Raw genomic sequence first — 23,509 nt, 5'->3', positions numbered from 1 at the left:
CAGCAACAACAATCCTCATGAGGTTGGCTGTTATTATCATCCTAGTTTGCAGGATGGCTGCTGTACCTCCAGATGACAGCAAGAAGATGGAGACAGGAGAAGCAGGTAAAGAGGAATGCGAAACAAGCAGCTTTGGGTCAGAAACTCTAGAAGTTTGATTATCTGTCATCTGTCAGAACACTGATCAAGGGCAGCAAGATACCCTGACCCTTCTAGGGCCATGATGTTCCATCCATTTGAGCTGGAGTAGTCACTCACCCTCTCAGAATCAAGGAATCTCTGCCACCTAAACAACTGGGACTACTACAGCAGAAAGCAAGAGAAACGAGATGCTGCCAGAGAGAGACTAGCCAGTGCACACAAGGAGAAATTGGGGGGAAACAGAACTATGGTAAAGGTATGAATTCAACCGAGTGGTAACCAGAGATTTCATCACAATTCCACAGGCAGCGCAGCAATGGAGGCTCAATGTGGGGAGTGCCCAATGGCTGGGATGTTGGGGACGCCAGGGATGCTGGAACCCTACAGTTACCCACATACTCTTTTCAGTGTGGAGCAGACCCTGGAAAGCTAACAGTGATGTGAAGAGCAGAGTCCAACCCACAGAGAAGGACTGGAAAACTGGATCAGGGTGTGTGGGCTCAGCTAAGTAGGTCAAAGTGCAGGACTAGGCAGCAGCCTCAGGAGGAAACCAGAAAGCAGCCAAGAAGCCAAGGCAGAGCTGATCACCTGGCCCAGGGAGACGCAGCTAGCATTAGAGATGGAAGCTGGGACTTAGGAGTCAGGCAGTGACCAGGATCGCCTCCGGGTGTAGCCCAGGATTTCTGAGAGCAAGGCTTGGAGCAGCACAACCAAGTCTAGCCTCCATCCTAGGGGTGGGGATGAGGCTTTCATAGTACACTCCACCCTTGCTGGATGTGACTAGGTCCTGTCAAAGTTGACCTCAGTTGAGCCAACACGGCTGGAAGGGGAACCCAGGGAAGAGGGGCTAACACAGTCCTCACAGCTCCCACTCACGTTCACTTGCTCATCAGCCTCCTTCACACCCATTCCTGTGACAGAGGAGACAGCCCCTCTCCCTCCACTCTCTCTCCATGTGCTTCTCTGTGTCTGTGATTCTAGAGAAAGGTCCAGAACAACTGCTCTCCCTTCTTTCTCTTCCCATGATGCCCTTCGCATTCTCTTGACAGGTTGTGCCAGATTTGGGCACCCTCTGGGTTATTTCTACCTCCTTTCCTTTCATCCACTAGGGTGTGGAGAGAAACTGGAGTCCAAGAGTTGTCTGTGCTTCAGGCCACACCCAGCAGGGCCCACTTCCCACCTGGAATTCTGACTTGCTGCTTGGAGGTGCAACAGCCATCTTTTCAAGAACCTTAATGTATTTATTCACTAAAAACAAACTTTCTTCTATGACTTTGTCATCTCTTGCATACTGCAGCTCAGCTTTCACTCTCACCTTTTAGTCTCCCCAACCTATTCCATCTAACAGAATACAGCATATTAGTTATGAAGACCATTTACCACAGAACAGGAAACAGTAAGGCACATTGCCCATGGCCTCATGCATTTTGGAGTTCTCATTACTAGACCATATAGAATGCAATTAAGACACTTGCTCCTTGGAAGAAAAGCTGTGACAAACCCGGAAAGCATATGAAAAAGCAGAAAGATCACTTTGCCAACAAAGATCCATAGAGTCAAAGCTATAGCTTTCCCAGTAGTCATGTATGGGTAAGAGAGTTGGACCATAAAGAAGGCTGAGAACTGAAGAACTGATGCTTTTGAACTGTGGTGTTAGAGAATACTATTGAGAGTCCCTCGGACAGCAAGGAGATCCAATCAGTCAATCCTAAAGGAAATCAACCCTGAATATTAATTGGAAGGATTAATGCTGAAGCTGAAGCTCCAAAACTTTAGCCACCTGATGTGAAGAGCTGACTCACTGGAAAGACCCTGATGCTGGGAAAGATTCAGGGCAGGAGGAAAATGGGCAGTGGACAATGAGATGGTTGGATGGTATCACCAACTCAACGGATAAGAGTTTGAGAAAACTCTGGGAGATAGTGAAGGATGACTTAGCGACTAAGCAACAGCAACAACAAACAATAAAGAATAAAGAGCATCCTGTTGCTAGTAGATTTATCTGAAATTGCTGGAGTAAGACATCTTGCTAGGATTTGAGCAGAGGTCTGCTCCGTTGTGTGTGCTGTTCAAACAAAGCAGGATCCTAGATGTTTTCGCTTCTGAGAGACAAAGCACAGGACCCCTCTGCCCTTCATGGGAGTCCACAAACTGCCCGAGCTGAGGACTTCACATTCAGGGGGCGAAAGCACTATTGTGCTTACCTTGTTTTACATTCTTTGAGAAAAGGAGGGAGCTTACTCAGGTTATAACCTGAGGAGCCACTTCCTTGGCAGTGAGAGTCTCAAATCAGCCATTAACGTGATTTACAAGCGTATGTGAAATAAACAGCAGGCAGAACAGGTGCTTCTAGCCTCTCCTACAAAGGTGCAATGACTATGGAAATGCACTTTATCATTTGTAAAGGACTCACATCCAAGAAAGAAGGCAATGGCACCCCACTCCAGTACTCTGGAAGATCCCATGGACGGAGGAGTGTGGTGGGCAGCAGTCCATGGGGTCTCTAAGAGTCAGACACGACTGAGAGACTTCACTTTCACTTTTCACTTTCATGCATTGGAGAAGGAAATGGCAACCCACTCCAGTGTTCTTGCCTGGAGAATCCCAGGGACGGGGGAGCCTGGTGGGCTGCCATCTATGGGGTCGCACAGAGTCGGACACGACTGAAGCGACTTAGCAGCAGCAGCAGCAAAACCTCCAAGAAAACCAGACTTTTCAATACATGAGCACAATTACCTCCTTGTCAGTTCAGTATTTTATAGAATGCCTACACTCCCCAGCCTGTTCCCAAACGAGGAAACCGTGAGCCACAATGTTACATGCAGGGTTATATAAAATGAGATTCTCTCCCCATAAGCGGGGAGGAAGCACAAGTTGAAAGAACATGTAGCTGTTTGATGTCAACTGGGGAAACAAAAGTCTTCTAGGACAACTCAGATTCTTGTGAAAAATGATTTGTGACAGCAGGACAGGCGATGGCTGCCCGCCTCTCCCTCTTCCTGTTCCTCTTCTGTCGGGTCACCACAGACACACAGGAGCAGGCAGAGCAAGCAGCAGTGGCCAGGGAGGTGGGCTGGCTCAGCTCTGGCTTGCAGGGGGTGCCAGACCAAAGCCCAGGGCTCCAGCTGGGATTCTGGAACAAGACCGAGTGTCATCAGCTCTTTTCTGAAGGCAAAAGCGTCCGGATGAGGTGACAGGAGAGCCAGGTGGCTCCGTCCACAGAGCAGAGGGGGCTGGAGAGGCCTGCTGGCACCGCTCTGCCTCCCTGGACTCCAGCCAAGGCCTCCAGCCACAGCCTGAAGCCTGGTGAACCACTAAGGGCCGGCGGGAACCGATGCTGAAGGGCAGGCTTGGGGTAAAGAGCAGCTTCTCACTTGGAGGGGAGAACCTCCTGCCATTTATCTGGCCTCCTGGGCTCCCTAGCTCAGTCATTCCCCATGGCCCCCTGCCCGCCCCTCTCAGCCCTTCTCTCCCTCGAGAAGCACCTGCGCTGGGGGATACAACAAAGAGAGAGCACCATGGGGGCTGGAGTCCGGCCAAGGCCTCGCGGTGGTCCTGAGATGGCAGCCTGCTCATTACCCACTTCAGCTCAGGTGTCAATCTGGTTTAATATCAAGGAGAAAGTGCAGGTGAGCTGTGGGCATCCAGCGTGGGCGGTGCAGCCTCCCCCAGCCTCTGCTGTCCTGGCCACCAGGTCGCTCCTCTTTCTGAAGCCAGCACCCTGTCCTCAGCTCCCACTGATGGCCCAGGGGCATCCTCACAGCTGCCCTGGAGCAGAGGGACAGACGGTGTCAGCCGCGGGCCACCTGCTTCAGAGCCCCTGCATGCCCCCTGTGCTCAGCCAGGTTCCTCTGCCGTGAAAGCGGCCACCCCTCCAGATTCAGCCTGGCACCTCTCCTGTCCCTCTGCACAGAAACAGCCTGATGCCAGCCAGCTCCACAGGCCTCGCACCGGTGCCTGTGCTCGCCCTGCTTTATCCATGCTGCGGGGGCTCGTCTCTGTTATGGAAAACTCTTAAAAGCAGGGGAGGGAGTCTCCCAACTCTAAGTGGGGAGCCACCAGCATACATGTGGCAGGTCTAGCGCATGTGAAGGATGCAGAGCAGGACCTTGAATGTACTAGTGCGTGCAAGGAATCGTCACTTTCCTTTTTCTAGTTGTCATTATGTTTTCACCCTCATCCGTGTTCAGGTGTCAATGAAAAATAAATAATAAAGAAAAAAACATTGAAACATGTAAAATATCATGTATGAAACGAGATGCCAGTCCAGGTTCAATGCACGATACTGGATGCTTGGGGCTGGTGCACTGGGATGACCCAGAGGGATGGTATGGGGAGGGAGGAGGGAGGAGGGTTCAGGATGGGGAACACATGTATACCTGTGGTGGATTCATTTTGATATTTGGCAAAACTAATACAATTATGTAAAGTTTAAAAATAAAATAAAATTAATTAAAAAAATTAAAAAAAAAAAGAAAAAAACATACAAAAATAACAAAATATATTAAGCAAAGGTTCCCCTGTTTGTGTATATCTGTCACATCTCTTTCACAATTTATACTCCATGAAGACAGAGACTGTTTCATTTGGTTTGTCAAACATAGGTGTTAATATATTATAAACACCTGGTCAAAAACCAATACGAAAGAGAATTTAGAAATGCCACCTCTGCAAAGGAAATTCTTCTAGGTAAGTATCCAGATCTTTTGTTGAGTCAGTAATCTGTGGGAATAAGATTTTCAGTAGTGTTCAGCCTGAAATTCCAAACCAGTATAAATATTGATCAATTCAATTCAGCCACTCAGTTGTGTCCGACTCTTTGAGACCCCGTGAACCGCAGCACGCCAGGCCTCCCTGTCCGTCACCAACTCCCGGAGTCTACCCAAACCCATGTCCATTGAGTCGGTGATGCCATCCAACCATCTCATTCTCTGTCGTCCCCTTCTCCTCTTGCCTTCAATCTTTCCCAACATCAGGGTCTTTTCAAATGAGTCAGCTCTTTGCATCAGGTGGCCAAAATAAATATTGATAAATCTCCTGAAATGAAAAGACTGTGTTACAAACTAATTCCCTTCCACGCCAAGGTACATGAAAAAATGCTATAAAAGAGAGAGAAGAAGACATCACTATGTTACCTTTCAAGGCTAAAATGCAAGGAGAACTTGCCATAGACCCAAGTCCAAATGGTCTTGCAATTTCAGGGCCAGTAGTGGTGGGCAAGAACAGTAAGACCATCTGTGATGGGAATGTGTGGCAGAAAGAAGCAGATTTCCAAAGCTGTAACAATTTGAACAATGAAATAAGCAATGATTGTAACAGATTAGAGCTCATTGAATCAAATAGGAGTTGATGAGTCCATACTAATAAAAGACATATATATAAGAAGTGAAAGCTCTTTATTAAAGTAGAATGCCAACTCATAAATACAGAATAAAGATGGAAACTTCATGGTGTTGACACTCACACTGAGAGTGCAAATGCAGTGCACTAAGCCTGCTGGCACCTTTACACACATCAACACAACAGCTGCAAACCACCAGCTGCCCACTCTCCCCGTCAGGCACACAGTCATGAACAAAGAAATGTGACACCAATGACAAGTGATGTCAGTTTCTCTCAAAAATAATCTTGATAAATGGTGGGGGGGTTGGGGTGGGAAGGTATCAATTTCACTAAGTCTGGGCCAATAATACACGTCCTTTACTATTGCGTGAGGTGGAATGAGGGGGCTGGGTGAGGCGCGGGCACCTTGTGCTGAAGGGTGATGGTCATGGCACCGAGGAGCCTGGTGCTGGATGGGGTTCAGGGATGGAGCTGGCCAGCTTTCTCACGGACACCAGTCTTATTTGAAAGAACTTATAGACAAATTCGCACTTTGGGTATTAGGGAGACATTTTCTCAAAAACTGAGAAACCAAGCCTGAAGCTTCAAAGGAAATAACTGAGAGCAAGAGTTCCCAATGAGAAATTTCAAGATCTTTAACAAAAACTGGAATATTGGAAAACTTGAATCTGCCACCATGAGCTTGTCTGTTTCCCAGTATCTAATTACTTCTGTAATGAGATCAGTGGTGATAGAAACAGATGTGATATTTTGGTATTGTAACATGAAATGTGTCAATATTTGAAAAACTTCAAACTCAAGAATCCAGTATTTTCCAAATGACCAAAGTCACAAAATGTGACAAAATAATACAATGGTAAAACATCTATTCGAACTGCAAGATAGAAAAATGGATTTTAATGTAACAGACTATAAAAATTTAATTGATGTTTCAAATTCCACATTGCAACTAACCTTTTAAGAAATTACTGTTGTTGAGTTTTGGTGTAATATTGAAAAAGAAGACCTGTAATTTTCCAAAGCAGATATTTATTAATAAATACCCATCCTTTTTGTGGATTTTCTGCAAACATTTCTGCCATAATAGCATACTACAACAAATCAAAGAGGTGTGCAAAAATACAAAACAGAGCCACTTTTCTCACTAAAATTTCTTTTGAAATATTATTTTTCCTAAAATTTTTCATTTATGTTCACATGCAATTGGTTTATTATTGTTATTTTAAATGAATTAGTAAATAGGTTAAAGGTTTCCTACCTGTAATTTCCTCTTCAATAAATACTGAGAGTTCTAAACCATATTAACAAAAGCTCTTTGGAGCCCTTAGTAAGTTTTAAAAATGAAAGGGGAGGACATTCCTGGTGGTCCAGTGGTTGAGAATCTACCTTCCAGTGCAGGGGACGTGGGTTTGATCCCTGGTTAGGGACTAAGATCCACATGCCGTTGGGTAACTAAGCCCAGGCGTTGCAACCACTGAGTACGCTCACTCTCGAGCCCATGCCCAGCAACAAGAGAAGCCCCACCCACTGAAAACAGAGAAAGCCCATGTGCCTCAGTGGAGAGCCAGTGCAACCAAAAAATAAAAATAAAAAGAGTCCTGAAACTTAAAAGTTGAAAAGTTGTTGCCTCGGGGAAAAGTATGCTTTAGGAAAAGGTATTTTCTTTCTTGCTGATTCCTCAGAAACATTGATCTGCTAACGATTTGGAACTCTGCAGAATTCTGGGAGAGAGAGATGGCCTATTTAGCCTCGCTCAGCCTTATCTGACCCCACAGACCCTGTCTGTGAGCTCACAGTGTGAGCATCTCCCCACAGACAGAAACAGTGGAGACAGGAGCACAGGCTCTGCCACGAACTTGCCGTGTGGCCCACACCAAACCCTAACACTTTGTAAATCCAAACCTAACACCCTGCACAGCGGCACATCAACACTCCCACCCGCATGTGACTTGGACTGAGCTGTCTTCCCAAAATCACACGTGGACGCCCAGGGCCTGAATGAGGGGGTCCAGAGAGTCATCATTTGGGGATGAGGCCTTTGGGAGGTGGCTGGTTTAGATGGGATCCTGAGGGTGGGGCCCCTATGGTGGATTAGTGCCGTTATAAAAAGAGTCACCAGAGACCTGGCTTCCCTGCCCCCACTCATGAGCACAGCCAGAAGGCAGCCATCTGCTGCCACGAAGAGGGCTTGCCAGGAACTGAATCTGCTGGCACCTTGATCTTGGACTTCCAGTCTCCAGAACTGTGAGAAACAAATGTCTATTGTTTCAGCCTCAAGAATGTGGTGTTTTGTGACAGCAGCCCTAGCTGGCTAAGACACACACGCCTATGATGAGGACTGGCAGCGCTGTGCAATAACATACCTGAGCTCCGTGTCCCTGCTCAAGTGAGCATCCTCAGCTAAACTCTTTTCTAAATGTTTAAATGCATTTTTAATCAGAATAACATGTACACGTTTTCTAAAAACCAACTAGTGAGAGACACTGATAAAGAAAACCATTGTCCCCGCCTACATGCCCCCCATCAGCCCTGCTCTCTAGAGCAACCTGATTCAATCATTTCTGACTCGGCTCTGCAGTTGCCTCTGATATTGCCTCCAATAACAAACGCACAGAGCCATTTCTGGACTCATCAGCTCTATGTAGTATCCATTAGCTCTCTGTTATGCTGAATGATGGTTTTGTTTTCCTATATACTCAATATCTTTCTCCATAACACATTCATCTACTATATACAAATACATATGTATATGAAATATGTGTATAATATGTTTTCAATGTATCTCTTGTTACTTTATAAATTTAAATTATATCTTTACATCTCTATTTCTTCTTTCACTAATTATAGGCATGTTGCATTTCTCTCTTTTCAAAATATAATACCAACACTCATTTATTAATCAAAGTCAAATGGAAAATACATCTGCTCTGATTTGTAATTTAGGCTCCCTAGCTGTCAGAGATGGAGCAGGCAATGGCACCCTACTTCAGTACTCTTGCCTGGAAAATCCCATGGATGGAGGAGCCTGGAAGGCTGCAGTCCAAGGGGTCGCTGAAGGTCGGACACAACTGAGTGACTTCACTTTCACTTTCACTTTCATGCATTGGAGAAGGAAATGGCAGCCCACTCCAGTATTCTTGCCTTGAGAATCCCAGGGACAGGGGAGCCTGGTGGGCTGCCATCTATGTGGTCGCACAGAGTCGGACATGACTGAAGCGACTTAGCAGCAGCAGCAGCAGCTGTCAGAGATGGTAAGCATCACCTGGGCATCTTGTTTTCTTTCTGTCCTAGTGTTTTTTAGGTCTACTGCAAAATGTCTATTGTCTCAGTGGTGAGAGCTGTTGAAACCCAGACTGCATCGGTGGCCAGGCTCTGTCACAGCATCCACAGGGCACCTTCACAACATCCATGGCCTGCACCTTGGAGAAACTTGTGTGTGTCCCAGGAACCCTCTTCTCCCATGTCTGTGAAGACGTGATCTTTCCAGGGCTGAGAACTGTTATCCTCCAGGAACTCTCTTCAGAGATCTCCCAACATGGACCCACTGTCTCCTGGACCCCATGGCTTCTTTTCTTATTTGGTCCTTGTTTTTGCCATAGCACAGCCTTGCGGTAGCTTCCCAGGATAGATGCAGAGGAGTAAATGTGGACGTCCTGCCCTGCTAATGAACATCTTTCAAGGGCCTGGGAAGGAAGGGCCTTTGCCTTATATTGACGTGATTGTGTGTGTTTACAAATTCTTCAAAAATTAGATACTTTAACAGCAATTGTTTAGGGCAACATCTCTCTTCTGCCTGCCCTCTCTCACATTCCCCACCTTCCTGAATGCTGGTGAAAGTGTTAGTCATTCTGTCATGTCTGACTCTTTGCGGCCCCATGGACTGTGGCCCACAAGGCTCCTCCTGTCCATGAGATTTTTCAGGCAAGAATACTGGAGTGGTAGCCATTCCCTTCTCCAGGGGATCTTCCCAACCCAGGGATCAAACCTGGATCTATGGCATTGCAGGCAAACACTTGTCTTCATTTGCTTGTATGCAGCGGCTTGTCTGAGCCACCAGGGAATCCCCTTGTGTCAGTGGAGCTGCCTGAACACACGTTTACAGTGTGGCTCAGGGAAGCTGAATGGTGGACACTCTGAGTTGCGGCGCCTCCATTTCCAGGCAGAGCTGGGTTCTTGCAAGCCAGGAGCAACCCCACTCACCATGTCCTCTCTGTCTCCATCAGGCGTCACCCCTGCAGGGCCTGAGGTTATGTCCCAGTAGGAACACTTATTTTCCTATATTACCAATCAGATCAGATCAGATCAGATCAGTCGCTCAGTCGCTCAGTCATGTCCGACTCTTTGCAACCCAATGAATCGCAGCATGCCAGGCCTCCCTGTTCATCACCAACTCCCAGAGTTCACTCAGACTCACGTCCATCGAGTCAGTGATGCCATCCAGCCATCTCATCCTCTGTCATCCCCTTCTCCTCTTGCCCCCAATCCCTCCCAGCATCAGAGTCTTTTCCAATGAGTCAACTCTTTGCATGAGGTGGCCAAAGTACTGGAGTTTCAGCTTCAGCATCATTCCTTCCAAAGAAACCCCAGGGCTGATCTCCTTCAGAATGGACTGGTTGGATCTCCTTGCAGTCCAAGGGACTCTCAAGAGTCTTCTCCAACACCATAGTTCAAAAGCATCAATTCTTCGGTGCTCAGCCTTCTTCATAGTCCAACTCTCACATCCATACATGACCACAGGAAAAACCATAGCCTTGACTAGATGAACCTTTGTTGGCAAAGTAATGTGTCTGCTTTTGAATATGCTATCTAGGTTGGTCATAACTCCCTTCCAAGGAGTAAGGCGCAGGAGGGCCTAGAGGAGCTATCCCACATTGAAGATCAGGCAGGGCGGCGGTGAGGAGATACACCTCGTCCAAGGTAAGGAGCAGCGGCTGTGCTTTGCTGGAGCAGCCATGAAGAGATACCCCACGCCCAAGGTAAGAGAAACCCAAGTAAGATGGTAGGTGTTGCAAGAGGGCATCAGAGGGCAAACACACTGAAACCATACTCACAGAAAACTAGTCAATCTAATCACACTAGTACCACAGCCTTGTCTAACTCAATGAAACTAAGCCATGCCCGTGGGGCAACCCAAAATGGGCAGGTCATGGTGGAGAGATCTGACAGAATGTGGTCCACTGGAGAAGGGAATGGCAAACCACTTCAGTATTCTTGCCTTGAGAACCCCATGAACAGTATGAAAGGCAAAATGATAGGATACTGAAAGAGAAACTCCCCAGGTCAGTAGCTGCCCAATATGCTACTGGAGATCAGTGGAGAAATAACTCCAGAAAGAATGAAGGGATGGAGCCAAAGCAAAAAGAATACCCAGCTGTGGATGTGACTGGTGATAGAAGCAAGGTCCGATGCTGTAAAGAGCAATATTGCATAGGAACCTGGAATGTCAGGTCCATGAATCAAGGCAAATTGGAAGTGGTCAAGCAACAGATGGAAAGAGTGAATGTCGACATTCTAGGAATCAGTGAACTGAAATGGACTGCAATGGGTGAATTTAACTCAGATGACCATTGTATCTACTACTGCAGGCAGGAATCCCTCAGAAGAAATGTAGTGGCCATCAAGGTCAACAAAAGAGTCCAAAATGCAGTACTTGGATGCAATCTCAAAAACAACAGAATGATCTCTGCTCGTTTCCAAGGCAAACCATTCAATATCACAGTAATCCAAGTCTATGCCTCAACCAGTAACGCTGAAGAAGCTGAAGTTGAACGGTTCTCTGAAGACTTACAAGACCTTTTAGAACTAACACCCCAAAAAGATGTCCTTTTCACTATAGGGGACTGGAATGCAAAAGTAGGAAGTCAAGAAACACCTGGAGTAACAGGCAAATTTGGCTTGGAATGCAGAATGAAGCAGGGCAAAGGCTAATAGAGTTTTGCCAAGACAATGCACTGGTCATAACAAACACCCTCTTCCAACAACACAAGAGAAGACTCTATACATGGACATCACCAGATGGTCAACACTGAAATCAGATTGATTATATGCTTTGCAGCCAAAGATGGAGAAGCTCTATACAGTCAGCAAAAACAAGACCAGGAGCTGACTGTGGTTCAGACCATGAACTCCTTATTGCCAAATTCAGACTTAAATTGAAGAAAGTAGGGAAAACCACTAGACCATTCAGGTATGACCTAAATCAAATCCCTTATGATTATACAGTGGAAGTGAGAAATAGATTTAAGGGCCTGGATCTGATAGATAGAGTGCCTGATGAACTATGGAATGAGGTTCCTGACATTGTACAGGAGACAGGGATCAAGATCATCCCCATGAAAAAGAAATGCAAAAAAGCAAAATGGCTGTCTGGGGAGGCTGTACAAACAGCTGTGAAAAGAAGAGAAGCAAAAAGCAAAGGAGAAAAGGAAAGATATAAACATCTGAATGCAGAGTTCCAAAGAATAACAAGAAGAGATAAGAAAGCCTTCTTCAGTGATCAATGCAAAGAAATAGAGGAAAACAACAGAATGGGAAAGACTAGGGATCTCTTCAAGAAAATCAGAGATACCAAGGGAACATTTCATGCAAAGATGGGCTCGATAAAGGACAGAAATGCTATGGACCTAACAGAAGCAGAAGATATTAAGAAGAGATGGCAAGAATACACAGAAGAACTGTACAAAAAAGATCTTCATGACCCACATAATCACAATGGTGTGATCACTCACCTAGAGCCAGACATCCTGGAATGTGAAGTCAAGTGGGCCTTAGGAAGCATCACTACGAACAAAGCTAGTGGAGGTGGTGGAATTCCAGTTGAGCTATTCCAAATCCTGAAAGATGATGCTGTGAAAGTGCTGCACTCAATATGCCACCAAATTTGGAAAACTCAGCAGTGCCCACGGGACTGGAAAAGGTCAGTTTTCATTCCAATCCCAGAGAAAGGCAATGCCAAAGAATGCTCAAACTACTGCACAATTGCACTCATCTCACACACTAGTAAAGTAATGCTCAAAATTCTCCAAGCCAGGCTTCAGTAGTATGTGAACCGTGAACTTCCTGATGTGCAAGCTGGTTTTAGAAAAGGCAGAGGAACCAGAGATCAAATTGCCAACATCTGCTGGATAATGGAAAAAGCAAGAGAGTTCCAGAAAAGCATCTATTACTGCTTTATTGACTGTGCCAAAGCCTTTGACTGTGTGCATCACAATAAACTGTGGAAAATTCTGAAAGAGATGGGAATACCAGACCACCTGACCTGCCTCTTGAAAAACCTGTATGTAGGTCAGGAAGCAACAGTTAGAACTGGACATGGAACAACAGACTGGTTCCAAATAGGAAAAGGAGTTCGTCAAGGCTGTATATTGTCACCCTGCTTATTTAACTTATATGCAGAGTACATCATGAGAAACGCTGGACTGGAAGAAACACAAGCTGGAATCAAGATTGCTGGGAGAAATCTCAATAACCTCAGATATGCAGATGGCACCACCCTTATGGCAGAAAGTGAAGAGGAACTAAAAAGCCTCTTGATGAAAGTGAAAGTGGAGAGTGAAAAAGTTGGCTTAAAGCTCAACATTCAGAAAATGAAGATCATGACATCCGGTCCCATCACTTCATGGGAAATAGATGGGGAAACAGTGGAAACAGTGTCAGACTTTATTTTTCTGGGCTCCAAAATCACTACAGATGGTGACTGCAGCCATGAAATTAAAAGATGCTTACTCCTTGGAAGGAAAGTTATGACCAAACTAGATAGCATATTCAAAAGCAGAGACATTACTTTGCCAACAAAGGTTCATCTAGTCAAGGCTATGGTTTTTCCTGTGGTCATATTACCAATAGGAAATAACAAATTCTGATCAATCACAGCGAAAGGACTGAATGTTTCTAATTGCTCTGTAAAAATAGTGTAAGACTTTTGTCATATGAAGAAGCAATCAAAAAGTATGAGGAAAATGAGGTATAAAAGTATAATAGAAATCAGTCAATGAAATGAACTTTTTCTGGACTTTACAATATTTAAAGCTAATATTTTATTTAGTTGTAACTTCTTGTACGATTCTAAGTAACTACTTACTTTGTACCTAATTATGGAGTAGCAATTTTTTAATGTTTTTCTTAAAGAGAGTCCCCTAGGTTGTACAGACTTCAGGTCCTGCCAAAACTGAATCCATCATTGTATTGCAGGTACATTTTCTGAAGCCTTGCAATTCTGAAAATAACTTATATTTGACAGATAACATGGCTAAGTAAGAAATTTTGGTTTGAATTTTTGTTTCTCAGATGCCCAAAGGCATTGAATCAGAAGAGAGTACCATGTTAATTTGTTTCCCTTGTTTGGTAGAGTGGGGTGGGGAGTGGGCAGGATGGACAGTCCGCTGGCCTACACTAACCACAGCCACACCTATTATTAAAATAGAGATTCTTTTGCACCAGTTGGTAGATGGTCAGCATCCTGTGAGCCCCCACCCCTACCCCAGCATGTCCCAGCACCTGCAGCCTCTCCTCTTTGATCTCTAAACCTTCCCACCATCCAAACAGTTAAAGGGCCAGCAGGGTCCCACCTGAAAGTGCTTCCAGAAAATCCATTCTGATGGGCCAGTGCCCAGGCCATACCTAGTGTTAAATGTGTTGAATCCTGCCCCTGGATGGTGGGATTTTGTTGTTACTGTTGGTATTTATTTTACTCTGGAAGCCACTAATATTTTCTTTTGTCATATGAGTTCTGAAATTTCATAGTAATGCGGGCTGTATAAGCCTCTTTCTTTTCACTGTGCTGGGTTCCCCACCATGGAGATCTTCTCCTATCAGGCTAGAAATTGCCCTGATCCCTTTTCTGCAGGAAGGCTTGTTTTAATTGTAATCCATGTTCAGCTTGCAATGGGATTTTAAATTCTTTCCTTAGGGAATTACCCTGAGACTGAGGCTCTAGTTTACTTCCAGAAAACACCATGCACAATTAGGCAGGAAGCTGGGTCCTCCTATGAGGCCCCCGTCCTGCCCACCTGGGTTTGATCCCTGGGTCAGGTAGATCCCCTGGAGAAGGGAATGGCAGGCAACCCAGTCCAGTATTCTTGCCTGGAGAATCCCATGGACAGAGGACCCTGGTAAGCTACAGTCCATGGGGTCACAAAGAATCTGACATGACTGAGCAACTTTCTTTTCCTCTCCACCTTCTCTCTAAAGTTTTCACAGATGCACACACACCCCCATCCTTGCCAAACAAATGTCTCACTCAGCCAGAACTTCACCTTAGTCTGCATATGTAGCTCTACCTTCAGCTACCCTCACGTGCCTGTCCCTTCTGGATTCCAAGCCCCTGCACTTACTTGGCTGTGAACACAGCACGGGAGGAAAACACGGTGGCTCCGTGGTAAAGAACCTGCCTCAATGCAGGAGATGAAAGAGGTGCAGGCTCGATTCCTGGGCTCCCCTAGAGAAGGAAACGGTAACCGACTCCAGTATTCTTGCCTGGGAAAGCTCGTGGACAGAGGAGCCTGGTGAGCTCCATGGAGTCACAAAAAGTCAGACACTACTGAGCGTACACACACTCACCATTCAGTTGGAGACAATGGGAAGAGAGCTGGTTCTTTGAAGGGCACAACATCTCCTTGGGTAAAAAGGTCTAAAAGAGAAGAGAACCAGAGCCTTGAATGTTTTTCATGATAGGGCCTTAATTATATTTAAGTTTTGATGAAACTTTACATCTGAATTTCTGAAAAGTTGGATTAGTAAGAGCCTTTTACTCTGGTTTTACCATCAAGTGTGATTACAGATTCACCCCCTTTCAGCCCACACATGACCCAACTTTAAGGTTAAAGAAGGAGGATCAGGCAAAGGGATCATTTCACATTGCACCAAGTGAAAGAAACTCACAGATTGTAAAAACAGGAGGCTGCCGGCACTGCCAGGGACAGTGGCCATGATCCCCCCATGATTCCAAATGGTTTAGGCCTCAGAACTTGGAGGCCAGCCAAGGAGAGTCTGTCTCTCCACCCCAGCTCCCACCCCTACAGGCAGGAGCCTTGACCTGGCCTCTGAACCACATCCCAAGGGCTGGGCCCAGGCATGCCTCGTTGTTTTGTCTAAGTTTGATCAGGAATGAGTAGAAGGCCCAGCAACTACCTTCCTCCTAGATAAAAACACTTCATCAGCTTTTGTTTGGCAAAGCAGGAACATAGAAAAAAATCGACTTTCTTATCCCTCTAGGAGCAGCTCTGCACCCCATGCCCTGATCTCTGTCTCCTTTGCTCCTTATCCTATGTTGGAAGTCTTGGAGCTCAACTGTTTGACAGGAGAGCAGGGCCAGTTAAATGTAAGGCTCAAATAAAGGTTTGAATATCTAGAGAGATAAATCAGGGATCCAAATCTGACCTCTGTTGCCAGAAATTCAATATCCCTTTGTGTCAAAACTAGAATATTTTAAGAATCAAGTTACCAATTATTTATTTATTTTCTTTGATATAAGAAATTAATGGAAATATTAAGAGAGAAACTAAAATTTTTAAAAGGCCTCAAATCATGGAATTTGAGGGTTTTTTCAATTATAAACATAATGCATATAGAAAAATTACAACAAAAAACTTTAAGAGCTAATTTTCTTGGGTCTCTTCTGTGTGTACATGTTATGAGACTTTGTTTAAAAAAATAAAACTTAAAGTTTAAAAATTTAAATTAAAAATTTTTTAATTTAAGTAAAAGTTTTGATCATCCACCAAAGCCCCTGTTTTTTCTCTTTGGTTGCACCTGCCATCTCCAGCACACAGCCTTTAACTCTTGATCCAAAAATTGCTGTTCTAATTCCAGCCATAACATCCACATTCCAGGCAAAAAGGAGACAAAGGCAGGAAAGGGTGTGCTCCTGTTCTGGAGGACACTTCTCAGAACACCTATATCCCTTTGGTGCCCTGTACTCACAGAGCCATGCTCTCTGGGGGGTGAGGTCTGTTCTCATGGCCACATGCCCAGCTAAACACCCTCAGTTCATTTACTGTAGAAAAATGAGAGAACAGACACTGGATAGTACCTTGGAATTTGGAGCAAATTCCAAGGAGAATCTTTGTTAGATCAGCAAAGGAATGAAAGTGAATACACAAATTATAGAAGTCACTCTACATAAGAAAAGAAGTGACTTGAAGTCTGGGAAGACAGGGCTGAAGCCAGCTCAGCCAGAGAGGCCCAGACAAGCAGACTTACAGGTGGAGTGATGAGGCTGCTGACTCCAGGAAAGAGTTCCGGGGAAAAGAAAAAGTTGTAGAGGATTTTGTAAGAAGGGGTTTGCCAGGTTAACTCTCTACACCTCCATGAGTGTTGACATGGTGCAGAGCTGACCTGATGCAGTGAAGAAGTGCATCCTGGTTTTCAGGAGGCGTGCAGTTGGGGTGCAGCAAAGCATAGCTGCTGGAAACACCAGAGTTTGTATGTTTTCTGAGGGAGTAATGGACACGTGCTGGGAGAGATCGCTGAATGGAGAACTCTGTCTAGGCCTAGTCCCATTGATGAAACTGTTGGAGAAGACTCTACTGCTAAGTCACTTCAGTCATGTCCGACTCTGTGTGACCCCATAGATGACAGCCCACCAGGCTCCCCTGTCCCTGGGATTCTCCAGGCAAGAACACTGGAGTGGGTTGCCATTTCCTTCTCCAATGCATGAAAGTAAAAAGTGAAAGTGAAAGTGAATTCGCTCACTCGTGTCCGACTCTTAGTGACCTCGTGGACTTCAGCCTACCAGGCTCCTCCATCCATGGGATTTTCCAGGCAAGAGTACTGGAGTGGGTTGCCATTGCCTTCTCCAGGAGAAGACTCTAGAGAGTCCCTTAAACAGCAAGGAGATCAAACCAGTCAATCCTAAAGGAAATCAACCCTGAATACTCATTGGAAGGACTGATGCTGAAGCTGAAGCTCCAATACTTTGGCAACTTGATGTGAAGAGCCAACTCATTGAAAAGACCCTGATGCTGGAAAAGATTGAAGGCAGAAGGAAAAGAGGGTGGCAGAGGATGAGATGGTTGGATGGCACCATCAGCTCAATGGACATGAGTTTGAGCAAACTCCAGGAGATGGTGAAGGACAGGGAAGCCTGCCGTGCTGCAGTCCATGAGATCACAAAGAGTTGGACATGACTGAGTGACAACAACAGCAGTGATGAAAACAGGATATGGAACATTTCTGCAGCCCACACTGTCCACATGAGTGTTGGGAGATTCCTTCTGGTCGGTCATGGGGTCCAGAGCACCCGAGGGGCTGCTGCCTAGCATCCCAGTGTGTGCGGCCACCTTCCTGGAGCTGCAGACAGTGGACAATGTGAGTCCACACGCCTCTTACCCCTCCCTCCTGTACTGATGTTGGGGGGGAATGAGAGGGAAATGTATGATCTAGAACTAACTTCCTACTCCCCTTACTAACAGTGATGTGAGTCAAAGTTTCCTGGGAAATTGGGGTAGGGTCTTCTTCTGTTATCACCCTACAGAGCTGTTGTTCATCTTTGTCATGGATCCTCATGAGTTTTCTATTAGAAGAAAGGAAAGAGTGTTTGTTTTATGTATTACGCATCCCGCAACCCAAGGGCAGGAACTGCTGGGTAGTGGGGGAGAGTATTCTAGGTAGAAATAACACGGGAAAAGATGGAGTTAGGAAGACAAAGCCCCAGATCAGGAATTAAGAACAGACTGATGGCATGGAGTGCAGTGAAAGGTGACTCTTAGGGAGATCTAAGGCTCTGCTCGGGTGCTAGCTCGTCAACTAGAAGCAGCCGCTCTCCTGGGTGCAGGAACTGAGGATAAGAACACATCGATTAGCTAATAATGTTGGCCCCAGAGGTGCAGAAAGAGAAGAGGCAGGGAAGGACATGAAAACCTCACCACAAACCTGAGACAAGCATGCCTGGGGCCTTGGAGACACGAGAGGAATTCTGCAGTCTATCTGAGGAACTGACCTTAGAACAGACACCAAGTCCGTCTCGTGACTGCAGGGTCCTGGGCTGCACTGGCCTCAAAATTCAGGGCACATCCCCCTCTCTTAACAGGAGGTGGTGGGGTGGAATATAATCCCTGGGACTGTCTTTGCCTTAGGAAAGCAAGGAAGAGTCGGGGCTCGTACAGGAGGGACCACAGTGACCTGGGAGGTGGAGGGATGTCTTCCAGCTGCTTACCTGAGTGACAGTGATGATGATGACACTGAAGAAGCAAGGCTGCTCTGAGAAGTCGGCAGGAAGGAGCAGAAGGGGACACAGATAAGGACATGCATTTCCAGACTCCCCCCAGCATGGTCTGCATTTCCCCACAGCAATTGGTTATGGGGGAGCTTTCCTGATCAAGCTTCAACTCTTCACGTGACCCAGACATTTGAGAGGTAGCTTTGTATTGCGGTCCACTGTCCTTTCGGTGAAGGAACTTAAGGCCCCTGGGGTCGGGCTGATAGCACGAGGTGTCTGTTTATTTATCTGGCTCTGTTGGATCTTAGCTGTGACTGTGGAATCGTTATTGTGTCACTCAGGGTCTTCTGTCGTGGCACACAGACTCTCTAGCTGCGGCTCGCGGGCTCGGTAGTTGCCGCACACAGACGTAGTTACCTCATGGCATGTGGGATCTTAGTTCTCCAGTCAGGAATCAAACCTGTATACCCTGTATTGCAAGGTGGACTCTTAACCACTGGACCACCAGGGAAGTCTCCCTAAGTCTTCTTCTCAAAAGGTGGTATTTTTGGATGCTGCGAAGCTGCTAAGTCACTTCAGTCGTGTCCGACTCTGTGTGACCCCATAGACAGCAGCCCACCAGGCTTCCCCGTCCCGGGATTCTCCAGGCAAGAACACTGGAGTGGGTTGCCATTTCCTTCTCCAATGCATGAAAGTGAAAAGTGAAAGGGAAGTCGCTCAGTCATGTCCGACTCTGTTTGACCCCATGGACTGCTGCCTACCAGGCTCCTCCGTCCATGGGATTTTCCAGGCAAGAGTACTGGAGTGGGGTGCCATTGCCTTCTCCATTTTTGGATGGGATCCATGAAATTCCATGCATTCCTAGCGATTCTCCCTCACAACCCAAAGTAAAGCAGCTTTTATTGTCCTGCCTGTGTCTGTGGATCTTACATATGCCTGTAAACTCTGACTGGGGGGGGGGTCCTCAAATCCCCTGGGCCATTTCTCAAAGGCTCAGGACCTGCCACAGAAAACCTTCCCCTGAACCTGTGCTGACCATTCAGGCTTCCTGAAGGATATGTTCAAAAGACCCCTAAAGTAACAGTACGACCTTAGAAATGTAACAGTGCAAAACTGTTACATTTCAATTCTATTCATCCAAATTTTTTCTGAGGATCAACAGTGGTTTCAGAGGTTTGGTTTCCTGTCATCAGATATCAACTCCCTGATACTGGTGGAGTACCTAGAAAAGACTCTGAAGATTTATTGAAACTAAGATCTTTTCAAATGAAAAGATGAGTAGAATTCCCTGTCTTAGTGGAAGTCACCCGCCTTTTCCAGTGCCCTTTGGGACCCCGTCAGCATTCTGGACCTCATCACCCATCTCCACAGTGACAGTCTTTCAACCTCAATCCACATCCCCTGCCAGTTCCAGTGTTGGCCTGGAAACTGGTGTGAAGAAGCCTGCTTGCTTATTTGCTCACTAATTATAAATAAAGCCCAGATGTTTTGTCTAAGGGCACGGTGAAAAAAGTGACCTTCCAGCCTCTGATGTCTAACTGGCCCAACTGGGCCATGTGTTTTTGAGTTCCTTTATTCCACACATCCTATCAATTTCCTCAAAGCTAATTTTCCTTGAGCCTGCATTCCACAGTCCCTCCGTGCCTGCCCCCTGGTAGACACTGCTTGATTCATTTCTCACAAACTCTGATACCCACCATCCCCGCACCCTCTCACCTGGACCCCACATCTCCGTATCAATGTTCCGTGTCCGAATGCAGCAGGCCACATCTCATCCATTGGCTGGTCACAGTTTCATTCTCTCGCTGGCCCCTAAAGTCATTTGACTTTGTGATCCTGGTGCAGTTAATGGAGATGTCCAACCACACAGTCCTGGAGAAGCCAGCCACCAAGGGGGTGAACAGCGGAAAGACAGTCAGCGAAACAGAAGAAACGGTCAGGCAGCTTCGCAAACATCAAAGGAGAGGAAAATTTCAAAACTGTAAAATTTTTTTTCAGAGGGACATCATGAAGCTATGGACTGAAAGTGTCTACTGTATAATTTTATTAAGTGGGCAGCTAGGCAGGGACACAGAAGAACTGGCGCAAGGAAAGCTGACAGTCCAGACCAGTAGGCAAGTGACACGTGAAGGTCACGACAGAGAGGATGGAACTTGGAATCTAGAAGCGCTCAAGCCGGCCAAAAGCTGGTTCTGCCGTTTGTTACCATTTACTAGCTTTATGATCTGGGCAAAACAGCTCTGTTGTCCCTCAGTCGCCTCTTTTGTGAAATGGGTGTAATGAGGCCTTCCTCAGAAGGTAGTTGTGAGAGTGAAATAAAACAGCATTCAGCAAGTGCTGGTGTCATGCCTTACCTTCAGCATCTTGTTTTCAGTGTTATATACATTTCACCTGTTCACAGAATCATCATGTGATGACTTTTTTTGGTAATTTCAGCAGAAAATGGGCTTTTGCCTCCTGTTCAGCCTACGCAGTAAAGCGGTTTCAGATGCAAACTGTCCTGCGCCTGCCAATAACAACGGCCAGTCAACTCAGAGGGCCGGACACCCCGCCTCTTCAACAGTTTGAGATCCTCTCTGTTCCCATCTCTCTCCCCCGCGGGTCCCACCCACATCTCACAGCCCTCTTTGTCTTCTCCTCAGGCTGCGTGTCCCTTCTTGGACTCTAAAGGGAACTTACCTCTGTTTCCAACCCACACGCCTCTCAGCTTCTCTGAAAGTTTTTACTCCCCAGAGATTCTATCCACACTTGTGGCTTCACTTATAATTGCCTTGTGGAAAACACCCAAACAGGTACCTCCAGGCCTCTTCCCTCTCCCAAAATCCAAATGCACATCAGCTGCATGTATAAAGCAAATCTAATATCACCCTCCCACCCCAGCTTCCCCTAAAAGAGCAGCAAGATCCACATTTCACCAAACTTGCAGCATCACCACTGGCCCATCCTCCTGTACACACCCGCCTGCCAGGCCTGGTGGATTCCCCTGCCACTTCCACGTCAGTCCCTATTGGACTTGTAATCTCACTCACAACCTTTCCAACCTGCAAGATGCAGAGGAAGGGAAGGAGCAGGATGGGCAGAGGGAGGTAGGGGAAGGTGATTTTAGTGAAGATGCTCCTAGCACCCCCTCGGATTTAGCAACCTTGGTCTGAATTGACAGCACCCCCTGCAGGTGAGCCTGCGGGCCCAGGCCCAGTGCAAACAGGAAGTGCAGGCCCAGGCCCAGTGTGAACAGGAAGTGCTCTTGATGCTTTGCAGGCTCACCCCGCCCAGAGACCCAGGGGGCACGGCCAGGCCCTGGAACCAAGTCTCTAACAGGGCACTGGCCTGTTGCCCCACGCTAAACTGTTCAGGGCCTTCCTGTTCAAGCACAAGACTATGCCCAGCAGGTCACCCATGGTCCAGGCACCAAGCCTCTGCTCTCATACTGACTCCAGTAATCTCCCAAACACTGCAGGACACTGGCCATCTCCAGCCCAAGCTAGTAGCCAAAAGCCCTCACCCGAGCACAGGTCCTCTTGGGTCGGTCCTCCTTGCACTGGGCATCACCCTGGGCAGCTTCATGCAGTCTCATCTCATTCCCATGAAGGCCCTGCAAAGTGATCTAATTGTCACCAAGTTGAGCAGCTAGAAGGCGCAGGGAAGCGCTTCATCCCAGCTGTCTGCCTTCTTCCCTGGGAACCAAGCTTGGAAGCAGTGTCTTGTTTTAATGTGACACGTTGCTCTAGAGAGGGAGTGAGTCCCGTGTGTTCTGCCCATTTTATCTCAGCACAAAGGGCAGTGTGTTCCTGTGCCTGGATGACAAGGACAGAACATTCAGTGGCCCCTCAGGGGCTTAGCCAACACTGATGCTTCCCTAAATCTGGTTTTCAAAAGAGCTCCCCCTTGTCCCAGCTCTATCTAGTCCCACTTTAGAGTACATCATAATGTTTCGTATCTTTTTGTAAAAACCACATATTCAAATACTCATTCTCACAATCCACGAATGCCGTATCCCTATATTGTGTTAAATCTTGACACACTTCCGGTAATGCCTGGAGTAGAAACCGTTACTGAAAACATTCCCGGTCTCATGGTGCCCTCTGCTGGTAGAGCACAGAACATACAGCACAAGGGATCCGGGCCTCCCGTCTACAGGTGCTGAGGTTGAGAGCTCAGCAGTGAAGAAGCTGAATTCCAGCCCCAACTCTTCTGCCGATTGACTCACTGGCATCCTGTCAGTGATGCCCCTCCTGGGTCTGTGCTGGAATGAAGAGCTTGAACTGGTGCTTCTACAGCCCTGCATTCCTGGATATCAAGGGAACGAATCCAAGGTTTGGGAACCAGACCCTTTCACAACCTGCTGTAGAAGCCGTAAAACTTCCTGAGCCACAATAACTTCAGGTCAATAAAATATCTCCTAACTCATCTTGACTTTTCAGCTTCCTGAGGGAACAGAGAGAAACCCGGGGCAGAGGAGGGCGGGCTGCTGAACCGTCCATACGTTGCCTTCCCACAGTCCGAATCCCACTGCTCTTCCTGGGCCACGGCTATTCCACCGCTGCTCTTTACTTGTTTCCCTCGTAGGTGTGAAGGTTGTGCATTATCTAAAACATGGGACTCTTCCTGCCTGTGAGAGCCATTGACAAGCTGTCCTGGAGACAGCACTGGGGTTAGTCTCTACTGGGGGCAGGGCGATCCCAAAGGCCAGAGCCAAGCTTCAGCTCTGCTTCTGCCACGTTCCAGCTGGGTCCTGTGTCTCCACTCCTGAATTACTGAAAAATAGGGGTTTACTGAGGACCATATGAGAAATGAATACAAAACTGCTTCATCAGCCCTGAAGAACTGGACACATAGATGTGATCTTTACACTGTGAAGCCATCAGATAA

The 23,509-nt window shown here is 46.6% G+C and overlaps 1 long non-coding RNA gene across 1 annotated transcript; it reads right to left on the bottom strand.

The window, feature by feature from the left end:
• Positions 1-20,307: 20,307 nt before the first annotated feature.
• Positions 20,308-22,886, bottom strand: LOC147347918 (uncharacterized). The gene is made up of 3 exons (XR_015150822.1): positions 22,143-22,886; positions 20,995-21,146; positions 20,308-20,512 (listed from the first exon to the last, which is right to left on the bottom strand). It is a non-coding gene; the product is annotated as an uncharacterized LOC147347918 (long non-coding RNA).
• Positions 22,887-23,509: the final 623 nt, after the last annotated feature.

Source organism: Bos grunniens, chromosome 22 (assembly GCF_055505025.1).
Source record: "Bos grunniens cultivar Pamir isolate PY7600 chromosome 22, Bosgru_T2T1.0, whole genome shotgun sequence".
Lineage (NCBI taxonomy): Eukaryota > Metazoa > Chordata > Mammalia > Artiodactyla > Bovidae > Bos > Bos grunniens.
The sequence above is the reverse complement of the archived record's forward strand: the minus strand, read 5'-3'. Positions and strand labels throughout refer to the sequence as shown.